The sequence below is a fragment of the Nothoprocta perdicaria genome, unplaced genomic scaffold (assembly GCF_003342845.1).
Source record: "Nothoprocta perdicaria isolate Ctin4 unplaced genomic scaffold, notPer1 scaffold_5, whole genome shotgun sequence".
In the NCBI taxonomy this organism is placed as follows: Eukaryota; Metazoa; Chordata; class Aves; order Tinamiformes; family Tinamidae; genus Nothoprocta; species Nothoprocta perdicaria.
In genome coordinates, this window is record NW_020455754.1 from 894,433 (window position 1) to 912,762 (window position 18,330).

The 18,330-nt window shown below is 42.1% G+C and overlaps 1 long non-coding RNA gene across 2 annotated transcripts in view; it reads right to left on the bottom strand.

The window, feature by feature from the left end:
* LOC112954457 overlaps nt 1-18,330 on the bottom strand; it is a 140,694-nt gene that overhangs the window by 66,545 nt on the left and 55,819 nt on the right. For both annotated transcript variants that reach the window (XR_003250713.1, XR_003250712.1), the window contains exon 2: nt 1,159-1,233. This is a non-coding gene — a long non-coding RNA (uncharacterized LOC112954457). The remainder of the gene's footprint in view (nt 1-1,158; nt 1,234-18,330) is intronic.

Here is an 18,330-nt window from a genome sequence, read left to right on the forward strand (position 1 = left end):
AAGAGAAAAAAAGCCCTAAGGAAACGCAGAGAAACAGAGGGACCTGTCCTCAGTAATTTCTCAAAACACCACAGTGAGCTGAAGAGCACAGATGTGTGGTCAGCAATTCACCATCTTGCTGCACCCTCATCTAAACAATACACGAGTCGTAATCAATACAAAGTACTTGAACAGACTCATGATTATGTCTCATGTCTTGATGCTAAATACCAAGTCCCCAAAAGGCAAAAATATCCATTTATTTCCTCAGTTTGAGGCTTCCTGCTACAAGAAGCTGAAGGCGGAGGAAGCAGCTGCTGCAAGAAGGCAGGGCTTCCAAAAGCCGGGACTAGGGCCTGCACTACAGAACATGAGAGCAAAGCACAAAACCACCACAAAYGTAGCTCAGGAAGCAGTCCAACAGACCTGAAGGACCTTCAAATCATCACAGTGACCTTGTCAAAACACGCTCCCTCAGCGATTCAGGCACTGGAAGGGAACCTTTTGCTGCTAAACTTGAAACAGACCACAYAGACATATAAAACACGTGTGTGTGCACAGACACTAACACAGGCACAGACCCCAGAACATTCTTGAGCATTCTACCCAACAAAAACTCCATGAGAGAAGCCTCGAATGCCCATGACACTGGAAGTGTTGAAACTGTCACCAGCAACGAGGCTGCAGAGCGAGCGGCCCAGGGGTGCGCTCAGAGGTGTCCACAAAGCAAGCGCCCGAGCTGCCTAGCCCGTCGTCACACACCAACACCAAGAGGATGTTTGCTGGAGAAATACTCGCTGTAGTTGAGCAGATGTGGCTGAACAGTAAGAACAGCTTAAAGGCACTAATCAAATATACTCGCAGGCACAGAGACAGAAATCCAAGCCGGATATTGACACCAGGCTAGTGCAAAAAGGAAAGATAAAAACAGGCAGAGAAATGATGAAAAAGTAAATTTTGTACAACCATGAGGGAAAGTGGAATTACAATTAAAAACCACAACTGAAATAACCAGAATAAGACGGCTTCTCTATACATTTACCGGCAGGACTGACAGAGGCTGTTGTTGGTGCTCAGAGAAATAATGCAGAAGACTGAATTCACAAGCAGGTTTGATGAGCAAGAAACACTTTCCTAGATGTTATTTACAATACACTTGCTGTCATTCATAACTATTACCTTGGAGGAGACTTTCAGCGGGGTACACGCTCCRAAAACATTTTGCAGAGAGGTGTTTGGATGTCTCTGTTGAATCTGAAAAACACAAAATCACCGGTTAAAGCCATCAGCTTATGACACAGAGGTAGTGCTGGCAAAAGTGATAGAAAATATCCGTGTAAGAAATCTGCCCACTGAACACAGAATGTGCCAAGGAGAGAGGTGGATTAGTGGGTTTATCTCAGAAGTGACAGATTTCTGCATTTCCAACGTGCCGCGCTCAAGTGGGTGATGGAGGGACTTACATGAACAAGGAGAATCTATAGTTCGCCAATAGCCAAGGGTTTTGATTTCATCTAAAGTCAGATTAACCTCATGGCCACTTCCCCACTTTGAATTTCAGGAAGATTTATTTCAGGTTCAGGTTGTTCAGGATGACTAATGTTAGAAATATGCCCAAATAGTTTAACCRTGTGATGACAGGTTAGAAGAGAATGAAAATACTATGGAGATTTCTCATTTTGCTTCCCTACTTCCTCTGCCACCCCAGGAACAAAAAAACAGGTTCAGACAGCAAGAAGCTTCATCCTCCATGCAGACGGAAGGCAACACAGTCTTTCCATTTATCAAAGATAGATCATCAGGAAGTAATTACATTGCAAAGATTAGGTCTTTGTGAAACCGTGGTATAATTGAGCACTGCAGTAGGCAAATATTATAGATAATAAAACAGAAAATGGTTTGCAGTATTGGACTTGTCCTTTTCCTACATTGTGGTGTCAGGTTTAATCTAGTCAGCAAAACTGAAGAAATGTTTCCCAAAGCTCACCAAAAGCATTTTAGCAGGTGGGAACCCCTTTCATTAACTAGCATTAAGCTTTAAGAATAGATAAATTTGGCCCCTAACCATGATTTGAGACAGACCGTGGCTGTGAATGAAGCCATCTCTAATCAACAGAGTGCAAGCMCATGAGTGGACTACTATCATAACAGAGGGGTGGGGGTACAGAAGGTGGAAAAACCCCAAGGTCTCTCTGAAAGGACCTCTCTTGATTCGCAGGCGAGTAGAGGCTACGCTGCTGTTAAACCAGCCTCAATGCTCTGAAAAGATTTTCAAGCTGCTCTTTGCAACAGCAGCTGCAACACTGGGATCACGGTGGATGCCAGACATGCTGCAGGCTAAATACAAGGAATATGCAGAGAGCCTGGATACTTACAGGCACTTCAATATAGCATGCTTGTTTTGGCAGGGGATAATACTAGCACTACTGAGATAAGGATACAGTAGTGCTGTGTAAAAAATACCTCTAGCTTGCCTGCTGGGCTGTGATAAAKATATGAGCACTAACAATATGTGTGTGGGTACTTAAAAACACAAGCGAAATAAGCACAGTTGGCAAGTTAGATCAGYCTGGTGATAGGCTTGAAGTAGTATGAAAGGGATGCCCTTATTCCCCACATGTGAACCTGTGTTGCCTTCCTCCTGCATCACTTCAACTTTGATTTGACAAGTTCTACTAAAAAGCTACATGGTTCAAGATATGATTGGAAATACAATAAAGAAACTAAGGGCAAGGGCAGAGCGCAAAAAAAAAAAAAAAAAAAAAGAAGATAGAATCCCAGAAGTAATTCAAAAGAATTTCTAACTTCAAGTTGCAAGGCCTATTCATTTCGGGGCAATTCTTTTGGTCCCAAAGTTTTGGTGCAATTACTGCACCTCCTCCTTACTACATCTGTTCATTCCCTTGTTGCCATTAAACTCTATCCCTAACTTTTCCAAGCCTTCTGCTCTGCCTTTCAAAAGGAAAGACTCTTATCTACAAAGGGCTTTCACTAGTGAGAACTCAACCTGCAAGCATAAGTCAAATCAGCTCAGAATCCAAGAGTACTATGATTTGTTTGGGATGTAGACAGAATAAATGTGAAAATTGTGGAAATTTGTAAAATTTCTTGATTTCTGCTCCACACTAATTGGAAACCCCAAACTTGCAGCTGAAGTTAAACTGGAGTCTTAATATTCTAAGCACTGTGCAAATAGGTTCACAGAGATTCAAAGTCATGGAGAGTTGCTCATATCACTTCACTTGTGTGGACTYGCTCAAGAACAAAACAAAATTGGAAGAACTTTTTCTTCAGCTTACTATAAAGAACTAGGTAAGGAAGCTATGAGAAAACAAACTTGTTTACTACAGCATGTCTTATTATTAACATAACAATCATGGTTGCTTAAGATAGCACACCTGTACATCCCTGTTATGAATCTCTTAAAACTGCATTATGAACAGGAGCAAGCATTAATGCACTATGCTCTAATTACCATTGTCTTATTAGAGCATTTGTCCAGTATGACCTGCTAGATGGTTTGCATTCATAGAGATAAGTTTCCATTTACCAGAAGATATTAAAAACCCCTGTCAATATTATTTCCATCAACAGCATTTCTGTACAGTAATAAAATATTCATGAAACAGACAAAACGTAGCAATCTGGTTAAATATTAATTTTATACTTTCTAATTCTTTTAGAGACCGCATCTGCTGAACTTTGAGCACTGTTTCCTGAAAGGACCACAACCCTCACCTCGACACTAACTCTTCCTCCAGCCTCCTGTGCCTGAAGGGAGGCAAAGGGGCCAGCAGCCCCAAGGAGGACAACCCAACAGCCCATGGTCAGCACCAACCACCACGTCCAGTGACCCAGGCGAGATGACAGCCRGACAGTTACAGCCAACAGGCGGTCACCAGAGCAAGACCCGACCAGGGCCTCCACCTTCTCCTCTTCCACACCTCGAGTGCCTCTCATGCAGACATCCCTGCGGGCACCAAAGCAAATCAGCGAAGGCTGAGCAACCTCAGCCAAGATGGAAAACCACATCCCTACAGGAGATATTGGAAGCCTTAAAAAACATCCAAACTTATGTCCTATGGGATCTTGAAAGCACAAAGGCTTCCAGAACAGAACTTGTTTCAATTTAAGAGCAGCAACACGGTAAATTTACAGATTAGCAGTTCAGCTATTTGCAACTAAGTTTTCTGGTGAGACTCCCACCACATTTAAGCTACAGCAATAGGACATCCTGCCCAATTCTGGTCTGTGGGACTGAGCAGGAAACACAAAAGGACAATTCTGGCCGTTCCCACGGCCTCCCTGTCAGCGACCATCCTGGTGGTGTTGGGCGAGCCGCACGGCGCTTCGCTTCAGCTCCTGCATCTCCGTAATGGCAAGGATACCTGGCTCCGAGAGGTGCTGCGAGGATTAATTAGTTAATGTTCCTGAGTGCTTTGAAGATGAAAAGAGTACAGAAGAGGTAATCAGTTTTACAGTCTCTAAAAGCTTTTACCATGTCTGCAGAATTATTTTGGAGTACCACATGAATATTATCTGAGACAATCTGTCATTTATCACGTACATCCAGGAGGGGTGAGGAAAAAAGCAGAGAGCAGGTATGCAAACGCCTCCGAGCTCTAAACCACACGTCCTCATCCAAAATCCGCAGAGACGTTTTAACAATGAAATGGTCACAGAGACGTTTTAACAATGAAATGACCGACTGTGTGGTGGATGCCCAGGCCCAGAGGAGGCAGCCCGGGCGCAGAGGCAGCACCGACAGCTCTGGCTGCCACGGTGCCCGCTCCGTATCGGGCGCTTGTGCAGCCCCGACGCTGCAGGAACAGACCCTGACCAGCCTGGCTGGCTTAGCGCTTGACTTCTTTAAAAAAAATAATCTGAAAATCTGWAATCACTCTGATCTTTAGGCATCTTTTGAATGTATTTGGATAATCTGCGTTATCTGTTTTTTTTCTAAGTAAATATATGACAGAAGAACCAGACTTAACATCMCATTCTCTCAAGAAATAACTTCAAAACAGAGTTTATAGTTAACATTAGCAGATCTACTTGCACTCACTGAGAGCATCCTCATTAAACACATCCCAGCTGTATTTCCTCCCTTAACTTACTTTCTCCTCCAAGAAGCAAAATGGAAGATTAACAAGAAATAGGCAGAGCCTGGAGAGTTTTGCGTGGTCTATATGAACTTTGCTAAGTCAGCCAGGATGCACGAGCATAAAAGCCACATAAAATTTATCTTATTGAGCTATTTTCATTTCCCAGACAATGAAAGCTGCATCTTCTCTTTCAAACACTTTGGAAAGCAGAACCATTTTATGCACCACTCGAACCACCAAACTTGAAAAGAACGTGACCCTGAACACATGCAGGTACTTTGCAGCTTGTGTGTTTTCCTGAACAAATTGCTTCCAAGTACAATAAAACCTAGATGAAGAACAATTTTCTTAATATCTATTTTCTCATGTGATTATAGAAAAAACGTGAATTTATTCTGAAAGTAGCTCTATATGCTGAGCACAAGGGAGCTTCATCAGAGAWAACTGAGGGATGACAGCACAAAGCTGATAAGTCGCATACCTGGGCGTTATCACAGGCTGTGTGTGATACTGGGCAGCACCAGTCAGTGCTGCAAAAGCACCCGGGTCATTTCTGCAGCAGTCTCACACTTCACAAGCTCACTGAGGCACACTCCCCTCACAAGGCAATGCCCAGTGCCAGTACTGGTGATTAGCAACAGTTGCAGTATCATTAGCACGTTATCAGACCATCGACATGCAGCATTACTCTATATTGAAATATATTTTGCTGTTGCTTAAAATCATTACATTTTGCACACAGTCCTCCTATCTCACACAAAATGTCATTGCTGATGGGGTTGATGGAAACAAAATACTTCTTTTTTCTATTCTTTCTGAACTCCTTTGCACTTCCCACGGTAGTCAGTCATTCTCCATTAARATATTTCTTTTGGTGACTCCATTTAACATTTCAAAGGCAATTCCAGATATTACAATAGTTATGCCAGAATTCAGTTTATTCATGACCAGATGATATGTGTTGGTTCTTTTACCAACATTTTCTTTTGGGTTAAATAGCTCTCTCTTTCTTTTTTCAGTATTTATCCTTACTGCATTTATAACAGACATTTATAAATTCAGATCCTTTTTCAGGCATGGCCAATGATTAAAGGTCTTTCAGACTCATTTGCACGACAGGTTACCCATTAGCCTAATTGCCAGTGTAGGGCATCTGACTCATCTTTTTATTTTTTCATTTATTTAATATGGAACACCAGATTTTAAATACCGTATTCTAGCTGCAAGGTCATTTTAACACTTGCATGTCTTTGCAGAAAATACCTTCAAAACTGCACTCTAGCACTTTTTGATTGCTTTTACAAGCAAGTTGCACTTGTCAACCAGCCTGCAGTCAATCAGGATACCCAGCTCTGTGTGCACAGCCAGCTGAGGAGCTCCAAACTCATGACAGCAGTTCTCYGGTATCCTCTACCAGCCCCACATTTCATACTGTGAGCTTGCAATTCCATTTCTGTTACTGAAGCCCTCAAGGTCATCTAGTTTATCTCCCATTTGCAAGAACTCCTTCTTGGTAGTATTAGCACAAGTCATCAACTCTGCATATTCTGTATACAATTTTATACCTCCTTTTCTAGTATTACTGTCATTTCCTACCCTCAGCCAAGTCTCATCTCAATTTACACTTACCTGACTTCAAGCACGACATGCTATTACACACCTTCATCAAGTTCAGACTGATTGCCTCTATGATTTTGCCCTAGTAAATCACCTACTTTCCGAGCTATCTTTGCTATGAGATCTATTTCCAAAACATGTGTTGCACATCAACCAATTGGACATCTGTATTTGGCTTAGCATASTGCAGGAACTACCTGGAACACATCTCTTCCACATGCAGGAAATATGGGGACATTCTTCCCCCAACTAATTTTGATATAAGACAGAAGGTGTTTTCATGCTTTCTCTTTCCCTCATCTGTTTATTAAACATATTTATTACAGTCTATTTATATCCTTCCTAGGTTTGAGGCTGTTTTCAGTGGCGAAGTGCTCACAAAGATGCAAACTAAGGACCAAACTGAATTAGCCTTCTTTCATCTTCTCTGATTTTGAATTATTTATCTTCTTAAAGAGAACTTTCACACCATAGAGAAGGTATTTCCTCCTTCTTTAAGATGTAGGATCCCAAGCACCACAAAAAATGTCGATGCATTACTGTGACTTGCAAAGGCGACGTTTGACCTACCCAGCTCAAGCTCCACTAAAAATAATAGAGCAGCTATTGCAAGTGCACTTTTCCCACTTAAAAAAAACAAAAACAAAAACAAAAACAACAAAAAAAGCCCAAAATAGAGCAAATAGACACCTCAGGGCAATAAGCAGTTACTTGCACTGAAGGCCAAGGAGCTAGGACTACTCAACTGGGGAACCTACATGATGCCTGTAAGACCTGTTATTGTAACAGTAACAGCAGCATAGGCACACACAATAATTACCTCAATCTAGCATAACAACAATTAGCCCATAAGGCAGGAAAAGAAAATAAGCAGAGAGACAAAACAGGAAAATTAGGAGACACTTTGAATTAATTGGATTTGTTTGTTCTGTGCATAAAGGCTTCCTCACCTAATCAGAGAACAGCAATGTCCTCCATAACCCATCCTGCCGCAGGCCCGTGAAGGACAGAACCGCTCTCACAGGCCCTACCCACGAGGTGCAGCCAGCTGAGCTGCAGCTCATTTGAACAATCACAAGCACAGCAGTAGGAAAGCATGAGAATTTGGGCAACTCGGAAAGCTTAAACTGCCCAAGTGGTCAGGTACCCGCGTTTTTACCTCTGCTGTGAGTTCCAGCTGGCAGGGAGTAGTTACCTAGAACACTGTAACGTGGCCCCAAGAAGTTTAATTAGGAAACCTTCTCAGAGTCAGGAATTTTTATTTCATTTCAAAACAAACGACTTGAACTTCAAGTCGTTCAGGCTTGAAGTTTTGATCTCCTGAATCACAAGCTAGTCTCCTGAGCATAAGAACAACTCTTTTCATATGCTGAATATTTTTATTTCACTTGAACCACAAATTTGGTAAAAAAAAATATTCTGGGCGGGCATGAGGAGCAGAACAGGGAGAACAAATGGGAGAGAGTCACTACCACTGCGGGGTGAGAAGTAGCTGCAGTATGTGTGAGCACTGCCTGCCAGGTTCATGCGACGCAGGGAGGAACAGGGACCCTGGGGCCGCCAGGCTGGGCTGCCGTCACTCAGGGAGAACTGGCTGAGCTCATCACACTTGTTCCCAGCACTCACAGCCTCTGCACCTGCGTTCCGAGCTGTCTCCGCAGCACTGCTGTCTGCTGAGCCCCCTCCTCCTCCTCCTCCTCTCCCAAGTACTGCAGGAATTTTYATACTGGTGCGAGGAGAGATTTGTTCCACAAGCCAGATCTTTCTTTGCTGTGACTGCAATTCACTTTACCCAGGCAACYGTGGGTTGTTCGAGCCTAACTCAGCTCTATTACTAAGCCTGGTGGCAACACGGACAGGAGCCATAATGTTTTTCACTGAAACACTCTTTTCTTTCTCCCGTAGAGATGAAATTTATATACTTAAATAGACGGTTATATAGGTTTGAAAGTCAGAAGGGTGCAAATATGAAATTCAAGCCAATTAACAAAGTTCAAAATGAGCTGAACGTCAACACAAGTTACTCTTTTTAGTTTTGGCACAGCTAGTGGGAACCATCTTCCCATGGACTTAAACAAGCCACAGACATGTCACCAAATCAGGAGACCCTCTTTTGCCAAGTCTGTATATGAAGGCCACTTTCATGAATCACCTGGGCACAAGCGATTGCTCCTCAGACAAACACCCAGCACAGGGGCTGCTGGGCAGAGAGGTTGGAGCATCTCCCCAACAAGTTTTTGAGAGACAATCATGAGGCGCTGAACTGACTTGGGCGCATTTTCTATGCCAGCCCAAAGAGGGGGAAGAGGTTTATTTGATTTCAGAGGCTGCATCAGTTRCTTAGTACTAATACCACAGACTGGAAATGAAAAACATCTAGCACTATCACCACTAAATAATTTATTCAGACCTTAATGTTGTCTGTATAATACATTACTCAAAACAGACTTGCTGCAGTGCCAGCATGTATTGAAATATTCCCAATAGAAACCAGTCATATAAATCTGACCTTGCTTTTCATAACAATTCAACATAAAGAGAGGATGGAGAACAATCTAAACCCTGCTTAACACCTTCAGCATCTGCTTGAAAACAGAAATGAAGACTAATGTCCTCCTAGATAACTCACTCAGTGTTTGTTTTAACGAAGGCAAAACAAGCAACAGAACAACTGTTGAGTGGAATTACAATAAAATATACCCTTCTTTTTCAGACAAAAGAGCAAAAAATCCGTTTTCATTTGGATCGCTAGCTATCCTATCTTTGAACAGAATGTTACACGTTCGTTTCATTTATCATTTAAAGTCTGATAATCAGGAAGTCATTATACGGCCTGCATTGGGCAGCTATTCGATTAGAGCATAATTGAACGCTCTGTAATGCAGCCAAAGCTGACAGGTTGGGAATGCATAATATCCTTTCCATGGTATTTAGAAGTAGGGGAAAACTGTAGGAAAATCACTGTCAATCAAAATAAGGCTAAATGAGAAAGGCTGGAATCACGGGTAGTTCAAAAATAGAGTCAACCTTATTTTTGAAAGCTACCAAAACATGTTGTTTTCGGTATTTTTTCCCTCATTTTCCTCAGTTTATAAGACATGGTTATTACAGAATTACAAACTGAAAGACGAAGACTTCATTTTGGCCACTTGGCAAACCAGCGATCAAGAATGAAAACCAGAGGGAAGGTTAGAGGATGAACAGCAGTGTTTTACACCTGGCTGAGAAACGTGCTGATTGCTGAGAAGAGCTATTAACAGGGCACACAAAAAGCAGCAAAMCACAGAGCTTGCCAAAAAAATAGCCTTCCAGTTGTGGAGTGTTTAAATTACTGATCAATATTTTAAGAGGCTTGAGATCAAAATGTTATTTCCACTTAGAGCAACAGAAGTTTTCTAATTAAAAAAACTGACTTTTCCCGACATTACCAATATTTATTTTTAATAAAATTTTACAACTGCTTTTGTAAGCACCTATGGGTTCTTCTGTATGTCTAAAATACACACATGTATGTAGATGTGGTGTTTATGCTATCAGTAATGCACATGTCCTTCTTCTATTAAAGAGTAGGGAGCTGCCTTAAAGTTGTAGCTTTTACTTGCATAAATATTCTCCTATCAGCAGGCAGCAGAAGAACAAGGCTAGTGGAAGTTATTTAATGTCACTGAACTAAGTCCATGTCCCAGCCATTCGTGCAGGGCACTGCAAACACTCGGACCCTCGGATCCCAGGAGATTGGTGTCTGAACCTTCCCAAACTACCCTCATGTTTCTCTGAAGATTGCAGTTCTCAGCCTAGTCACCTGCACTGCAAGGCAGATGATGGTCACAAAGCGATTAGGAAAAATATATGAAATTTACTTTCGTACACATGCAATCGAGTGAACCAAATGGAGAAGAATAATAACTGAGCACTGAAAAATCAGTCCAATTTTTAGYTGCTTACCAAAGTGGTTTCCCTTCCTCTTGGAGGGTTGAGGCCTTGGTCCTCTGAAGCCTGAGAAAACTGCACGAGGAGGATCTGTATGAAGGAAGCTCCTCAAGTTACCCCAAAAACTCTGAAAACCACCATCTTAAGCCACACAACGTCTGCCTCTAACAAATGTGAATATGCCACTATAACGGTAATAGAGCCTTTCAGCATGAAAATCACCTGAGCTAATTCAGAACCAAGGGAATTGGTACCCRGGATAAATCTTAGCATTTGGTCCCATCCTCAAACACGAGTGACCTACGGAGATGCTGCAGGAACAGCATGTGATGGGGAACCATTGAAGTGTGTTACTCTTACAGGGATCACCTCTCTGCTCAGGAGCTGCCCAGAACTGGCMCTCAACTGTTTGTTCCCAGGGCTACAAAGCTTCAGACCCGCTGAGGATCATRTCCAAGGGGAAAAGAATAGAGAAACCTGAGTGAAGACAATGACAGTCACTTCATTTCAGCTTCTCATGTGTTCTGAGTTACAAAGCCAAGTGAACATTTTAAATGATAGGATATTACTTTTCTTCAGGAGGAGAATGGCTTGTGAAAGAAATGAGAGATTTTACTGACTTCTAAAATAGCTGCTCTTGTTTTCTGAAAAACTTGAAACAAAAGAGGCACAGAATGGACCTAGGACCACGATTAGAATATTAACAGAATGAAAAATAGTAACATATTAAAATAATTTCACTTATAGGTTTCCTCATTTAGCATGTTTCATCACCTCCTTTCACGAAGTTCCATGATTCATTCAGATCCCTGGGATAAGTTCAAAGCATCTCTGACCCTAGGAAACTAATGTATTTGTGAGTGTCCAAAGTGAATCTCTCTGGTTTCGGATTTACAAGGTTTATAATTATACTTTCAAAGTGAGATGACGAGTTCAGAGAAAACAGAAGTTCCCAACATTCTTAAGGGGCTAGGAATTTTTCCAGTGCTCTTGCTCTTCAGGAAGGCTGCCTCAATCCCAACTGCACACCTGAGTGCAACTAAACCTTTGGATGGCTCTTCATTGAGAGCTGACATGTTTAACCCAGACATAGTTCCCTCTAACATTAATCACATATTGCTGCTCCAGCCTATAAATAACGAAGCATCAGTAACACATGCACATTTCTCCTCAGTCCCTTCAGGTTTTATTACTGCCCTGGACACAGCTACAAATTCCCCAAGGAAGGCACTGCTTTCCTCAGTTTTCACTCAGTATAGACTTCAGTATTGCCAATATGTTCATTATTCAGAATAATATATCCTTTGAATATGCATATAGGGTTTAGGAGCAACAAAACCCAGTCGTGTCCACAGTGTGTGTCAGGTGCCCGTCCCGACCAGCTGGAAACTGCAGCGCGAGTCAGAGGGCTCCACATGCAGCTTGACGGGGTTCTCAGTTAGAACTAAAATAAATCAAGCTGCAAACAGACAGAAATGACTGTACTATCAAACATCTGCTTCATAATTATTTGAACAACAAAATACTTATGAATCTCCCATCTATTTATAAACTTGGCACAGAATGAAATTTCTCACTTAGTACTAGTCTATTTAGAAGCACAGTGCTCAGTTAAAATATTATTCCCTGGGCTGACGTGCTGTGCCTGCTCTCTGGGAAGGGGCTGCCTGCTCTTCAGGACATGGCTACGGCTGTTTGCAGTTGGGATTTTGAGAAACCACTTAAGGAACTACATGTTCTCAGGCCCATCCCAAAGTCCTCTTCATCAGTCAACAACAAATAGGGAGATTCACACAGCAATGCACTTTAAGTCAACCAATCCACATTTTTTTTCCCCTGCTAATTCATAAAATTGCAACATATAGGTAGCTGGATGTTACACTTTCATTACTAGAGTCTCCACTAAAATCGAGTTTAGCCTAAAGAAATGTTATTACAAATGGACACAGCTCAAGCAAACTCACTCTGACAAAAAAGGGAAAGATGAAATTAACTGAAAAATCATTGAAGTTTAAATCCTTCCAGCGAATTATCAGAGACTGAAAATAACTGAGACGTTCAGATAACACACGGGCAGATCATCTAACCTTAAGGACAGCATAGTCCCAACCCGGTGGGTTTGCAGGGGCAAGACAAGACTTGTGCTTTGTTATTTCTGAACGTGAGGCAAACCCTTACCCTCCGACCTCATCCCTCCTTCCATAAAGCATACACATAAAACTTCCATTTAGCATCCTTAGCAATCTTACATTTGGTTTGAATAGTACATTTTCATTTCATTCATCATTTAAAGACAGATAATCAGAAAGTCATTACATGGGCTGACACCAGGCCCTCGGCTCGATTGTATTGTAATTGAGCAGTGCAGAGCGCGTGCCAGATCTAATGGATAATGAATATATTATGTCAGGAGAAGCGCCTCGGCCCGGCTCCTGGGGGAGCGCCGGGGGCTCCGGCGCCCACTCCGAGGGTCACAGATGTTGTGCTGATTTACTGATGGAGTGATCGTGTAATTAGATAATCAATGGTGGGGAGAGGACTAGATGCGCACAGCTTATTTTAGACAGATAAAGAGCCTGGGAGGGGGAGGTTCACGTTTTGGACAAGCTAAGAGTATTTTGGTGTGCCTTAATCGTCGGTAAATTCTTGCTGATACTTCCCCAAAGCTGCAGGGCTCAGCAGCCCAACTCCCCTCCAAACACTCGCTGACCCATTTCCACAATTTCATTACAATGTTAACCATGTATTTTAGACAGCTCAAATATTCTCCTTTGAATAAATAAAACCAGCCTGCTTCGTGATTCAGCTGTGCTTGAGCTACAGCTTTTAATGCTCCATGGCCACGCCGACAAAACCTGTGCTTGCGATAAAACTGCATCATCTCAAAATGTTTCCTGTGAATTTAGTAACATTTACTTGTTTTTTTCRGAATGACTGTATGTTTTCTGACACTAATCTGGTGGCAAAGGGTTCMCATTTCAAAATATTTCTGTATAAGTCACACATGCCTGTGACGGAACTGGCTGTTCACAGTAAAACACGTTACCTTAGGCGGGTGCCCTGGCCGTGCTGGTCAGCCCAGCCTCGCTTGGTGCTCGAGCATCACGGGGAGCGGCTGCCTCCGCTTCCYGCTCTCTCCCCGGCTCTCCCCATGCTGCCGAGTTGTGATTTTCCACGGGAACTCCGGGCCGTGCTTGCTTAGCCCCCTCAATTCCCTTCCCCTTAGCGCGCTCCTTAAGATGTGGGATCTTCTTTGATCCCAGGCTTTAACCCTGGAACGAATAATCCATTCTAGCCTGAAGGAGGCCCAACAGAGAAAAGGCCTTAACAAAACGGTGCAAAATCCTGTTTTCCTCTTCCCTGCTACATCCCTTGCAGACTTCCTTTGGAGAGGCCCCATACTAGGTGGAACATCATAAACACATGCGAATTGTGGGCACATTCACAGCAAGTGATAAAGATATTTCTCTGTTCCTCACAATCACCAATTTCATCCCTAGAATAAACTTGTACAAAACAATTTATCGTTGAATTTAACAGATGCTTTCTTTGGCTTTTTCTGGGTTTTACACGAATCTCCAGACTGCCAAGACCCAGAATAAAGCATTCCTATATACCCAGGATGTGTATCCCGATTTGAGGAAGCACATACGGAGCACATAGCTCATCCTGGTTTACCCTCCACCTCGCTCCACCTTGTGCACTCTTCACTATTTACTACATGTAAAAGCTGCATATTACTTTTCCTCACATTTTTCCACATATTTGCACCCTTTCCACATCCTGCAGTCAATTTAATGTTTGAGAACCCTCACGGTGCCAACCTTTCACTGCAGTATACAGTGTTTYGATGCTTTTTTTTCCCTYGTCAATTGACTAATTTCACATAGTRCTTCACAGGCTCTTTGAATGGCAAGTTTATCCTTTTCTCAGCTCCTCCTGTAACAGGAAAAGATTCCCTCCTCCCAAGCTCACCTCTAACTGCTTTTTAAGAGTCAAAACCAACAGAACAGGCAGACACTTTGTTAAACCAGGCTTCCCATGCAAGGCAGCAGCCCTTCCACGCACACAGACCCGGCCTAGCAAACACCCATCCACCTGCACTCTCCCCATCTCATCCTAATTGCTCTGCCCCCAGATGCGAGGCAGTCATTAGTCCGATACTGTTTCTTAAAACAGAATTATCCTCGAATTGCAGAACGCTGATGTAAATGAGATTTATACACTCATTTAACAACTAAGACACTCAAAACCTCCTTAGAGTCATTAAGGAAACACGTTAAATGACAATTTTTCTCCTATCATTATCCCAACAATCCTTTGCAAGCTAAGAAAGAGCAAAATCAGTGCTGATATTTAAGGTACTGTACAAGYCAGCTTTTTCACTACTAAAATACTTAGCATTATTATTTAAATTTTCTCAAATAAGGGTATTTCCATCTGTAATTAAATTTTGACAGACTCGACAGTAATTTCAGAGAAAAAAATAGGGGAAATCATGAGTTTTAAAGTATACTCCCTATCTTTATTCACAAACATGGCTGGAAGATACCATCCACTTCTAAACCTAAAACCCTTAAATCTCTTTATGACTGTCGAAGGACTGAGCCTGGACAGCCTTAAAAAAAAAAAAAAAATACATTAACGGTCACGGTGCACAAAGAGGATTTGCTGCTAAGACCAGATGAAAGCAGAGGCCCGTTGGCGGCGCATGCGGCGCGGCTGCAGGTGGGCCCGCCGCCGGCCCGGGAAGGGGCACTGGCCCTGTCCAACGCCACCGTTTGTGAACGGTGCTTGGCAATGCTGAGAGGGTATTTTGGATGATACTAGGAGCACGCACTCACTCCTAAAAGATACAAGGAATAAAACTTCTTCTTTGGGCTCAAGCGCAGCAGAGCCTCGCTGCCTTACAGATTAGTTTACAAGTGCTAAGGGGTCTGCTTGCAATCAAACGTTAATTGCATTTCCCCTATAGATGCTCCTATCAATTTTCGTAGTTTCTGCAGAACTTCAGACACTGTATATTTTGACATGAGCAGACTGTTTTTTTCTCCAATGCTGCTTCTTTTGTGTCCAAAATGAAAAAAGTGGCAACTTATTTCTTACCCATGTCTAAACTTCACAAACACACGGGAACATTCTTAACTCTGCAAGATTATCCGGAGGATAGGAATGGATATTCTACAWTTTCCTCCTAACTTTTAAGCAGCAGCACACCTTGTACGTAGCTATTCTTTCCTTCCAGCACACACATCCGAAGCAGCTTTGTCCTTGCTAGCAAGGAAGAATATACATTATGACAAAGTGTATGATGGGGATGATTTTTAATGGAATTCTTCATCGCTAGCAAGTAATGATACAGCAGCCTCACAGCACAGTGTCTTATTCTAGAGATGAACTGTCATTTCATTCACGTCACTCAAACGGCAAACTTTCCTTCTTTTTTTTTCCATAAAGCCAAATATTCAGTGTTCTCATCAATTGAGAACTATAACATTTCCAAAAAGGCCTAAGACAACATTATTGCATGCCACAAATCAGTCTTGCAAGTTCAAATGATGAACGTCAAACACAGAGATTTTCTTGTCAAATTGATACTCTTCTGTATAGTTAATGCACATCTTATGTACCTTCCATCAACATGCTGCATTTCTCGAAGGCATCAAGGCAGTTACTGCCTCGGAATTTTTTAGAGGTCTAAGACATGAATTTTAGAAATATTTCATCCTGTGAATCAGCTTGGATTAAAAAAAATAAGTCTACACCCAACAAAGTCTGTAGAGCTTATAATACTATTGATTTTCAAATTTTTTTTGCTCAATTTCTGAAATTGCAATTTTTTCTCATTATTCTGAAAAAGCTCTCCAGCATCCCTGACAGAGATGGTAAGTAATATTTCATAGAGCTCAAGCATGAAGGGGGTAAATAAGTCAAATTACTCACAGCTCCTGGAGGTCCAGTTGAACTATGGTTTCCATAAACTACTCCCTTGTAACTGGTAAATATTAATCATAATAACTTACTATCATCCAAGTTTTTCAACTCACAGTTTCACTGAGAACGTATTTATGCAGAACTCTATACAGGCATAAATATGAATAATTTTTTAAAAATGACAGTTACTTGCAAGATATTTGGAACGTAATTCTGTTCTAATTTTTAATCCTCAAAGGAGCAAAAGCATTTGGAAACATGCCTGATTTAAATACATACAGTCCTATACATTTGAACTGATATCTGGCCAAAATGACTTTGTGGAGTTATGACATAATAATTAAAAACATATTTACATGCTAAAACACCCTTCTAAGCATCCCACATTAGCTGCTTTAAATACGCTAGTTTATTGTCTTCTGTGACAATAAAATATTGTCTTCTTTGTCTCTAGATTTTTGTTGGTAGGAAGACATTCAGCAGTTTGTTGGTTTATTTCTCACTCAGAGAAATTGGGGGCTATACAAGAACAGAGCTTTTTTTCTCTCTATCCTCCATTAGAATATTGGAATATACATGCTAGGTTTGTGCTTCATTTCTTTCTTAATTTCTATTTTACATGGTCATCTGAAAGCATTTCACAGGTGTTTGCTGGAACTCATTAGACTATTTGGAACTCCTTCATGCTCTCTAAAAGGCAATTAAAATGTGTCTGCAAATTATCTCATGTGGTCCGAAGCACAGCTGCCTCTCATCCCCCTGTTCCTATGCGGTGTGTCCAAACAGAACAGAAAAGCTGCTTTGATACCTGCAGTTTACAAAGGCAAATTGTGCCTTCATGAGTGACAAAACCCCTCTGCGTGCTTCTTGAGTCTTCCATGTGTTTGCCTTTGTTGCCACAAAAAGGAGGAAAAGAAAAAAAAATCATAACAAGTTAAGAGACACAACTAGTTAATTAAGGAAATAATACAGGCAATAGGCAACCAGCAAGGATGCAAACAAATCAGAGAGCAATGGCTGCATATTTACAAACCCCAAGTGTGTGCAAAGCCGACAGGCAAAGCACAAAGCACAKGGGGATTCTGCCTGCGTGAGATGCTCAGGACAGACTTTCTTGTTCCTGCTCGGAAAGGGAGCACCAGAAAACCCACCCTGCTGGCAGGTGGCCCTTGCATAAATTCCCAGCACGCTGCTAAGAGCTGGCAACTCAAAACTCAGTTTCAGCCTCTTATTTTAACTACGTTCTAAAGAGTTCAAATCCTCCCAAATAAAGAGTTTGTCTTTTGTCCTTCAGTCCTTACCCAAGTGTCCACTGCCGCAGAAATTTTGGCTGAGTAAAGACGGAATAAGACGACCTTAAAGCCTTTCTGTTTCGCTTCTTTTGTGTAGTCTTATTTACTTTTAAAAACACACCATGACACTGTACATTCATGTTTTCCCATCAAATATTGACAAGTGGAAGCACAATTCAACAAGGTGTTTAATCATTTGCTTTCGCGTACGAATTTGGCGGTTGGCGGTGTTCAAGCCTCCAACACACTGGTGCAAATCCAAGCGTTTTGGCTGGCCAGCTGCAGAAGGAAAAGGGCAAGCCTGGCCGTTCTGATCCTCGGGGCAAAGCYGAGTCCAGCACAGCTTGCAGGGCACAGCCAGGGCCGCCTCCCGCTCCAGCAGCCCTCTCCAAAAGGGCAGYGGGGATGGCTGCCAGCCTCTAAACCTGCCACTCTCTTCACAACTCATACACTCCAACGTCCTTGGAGCTCCA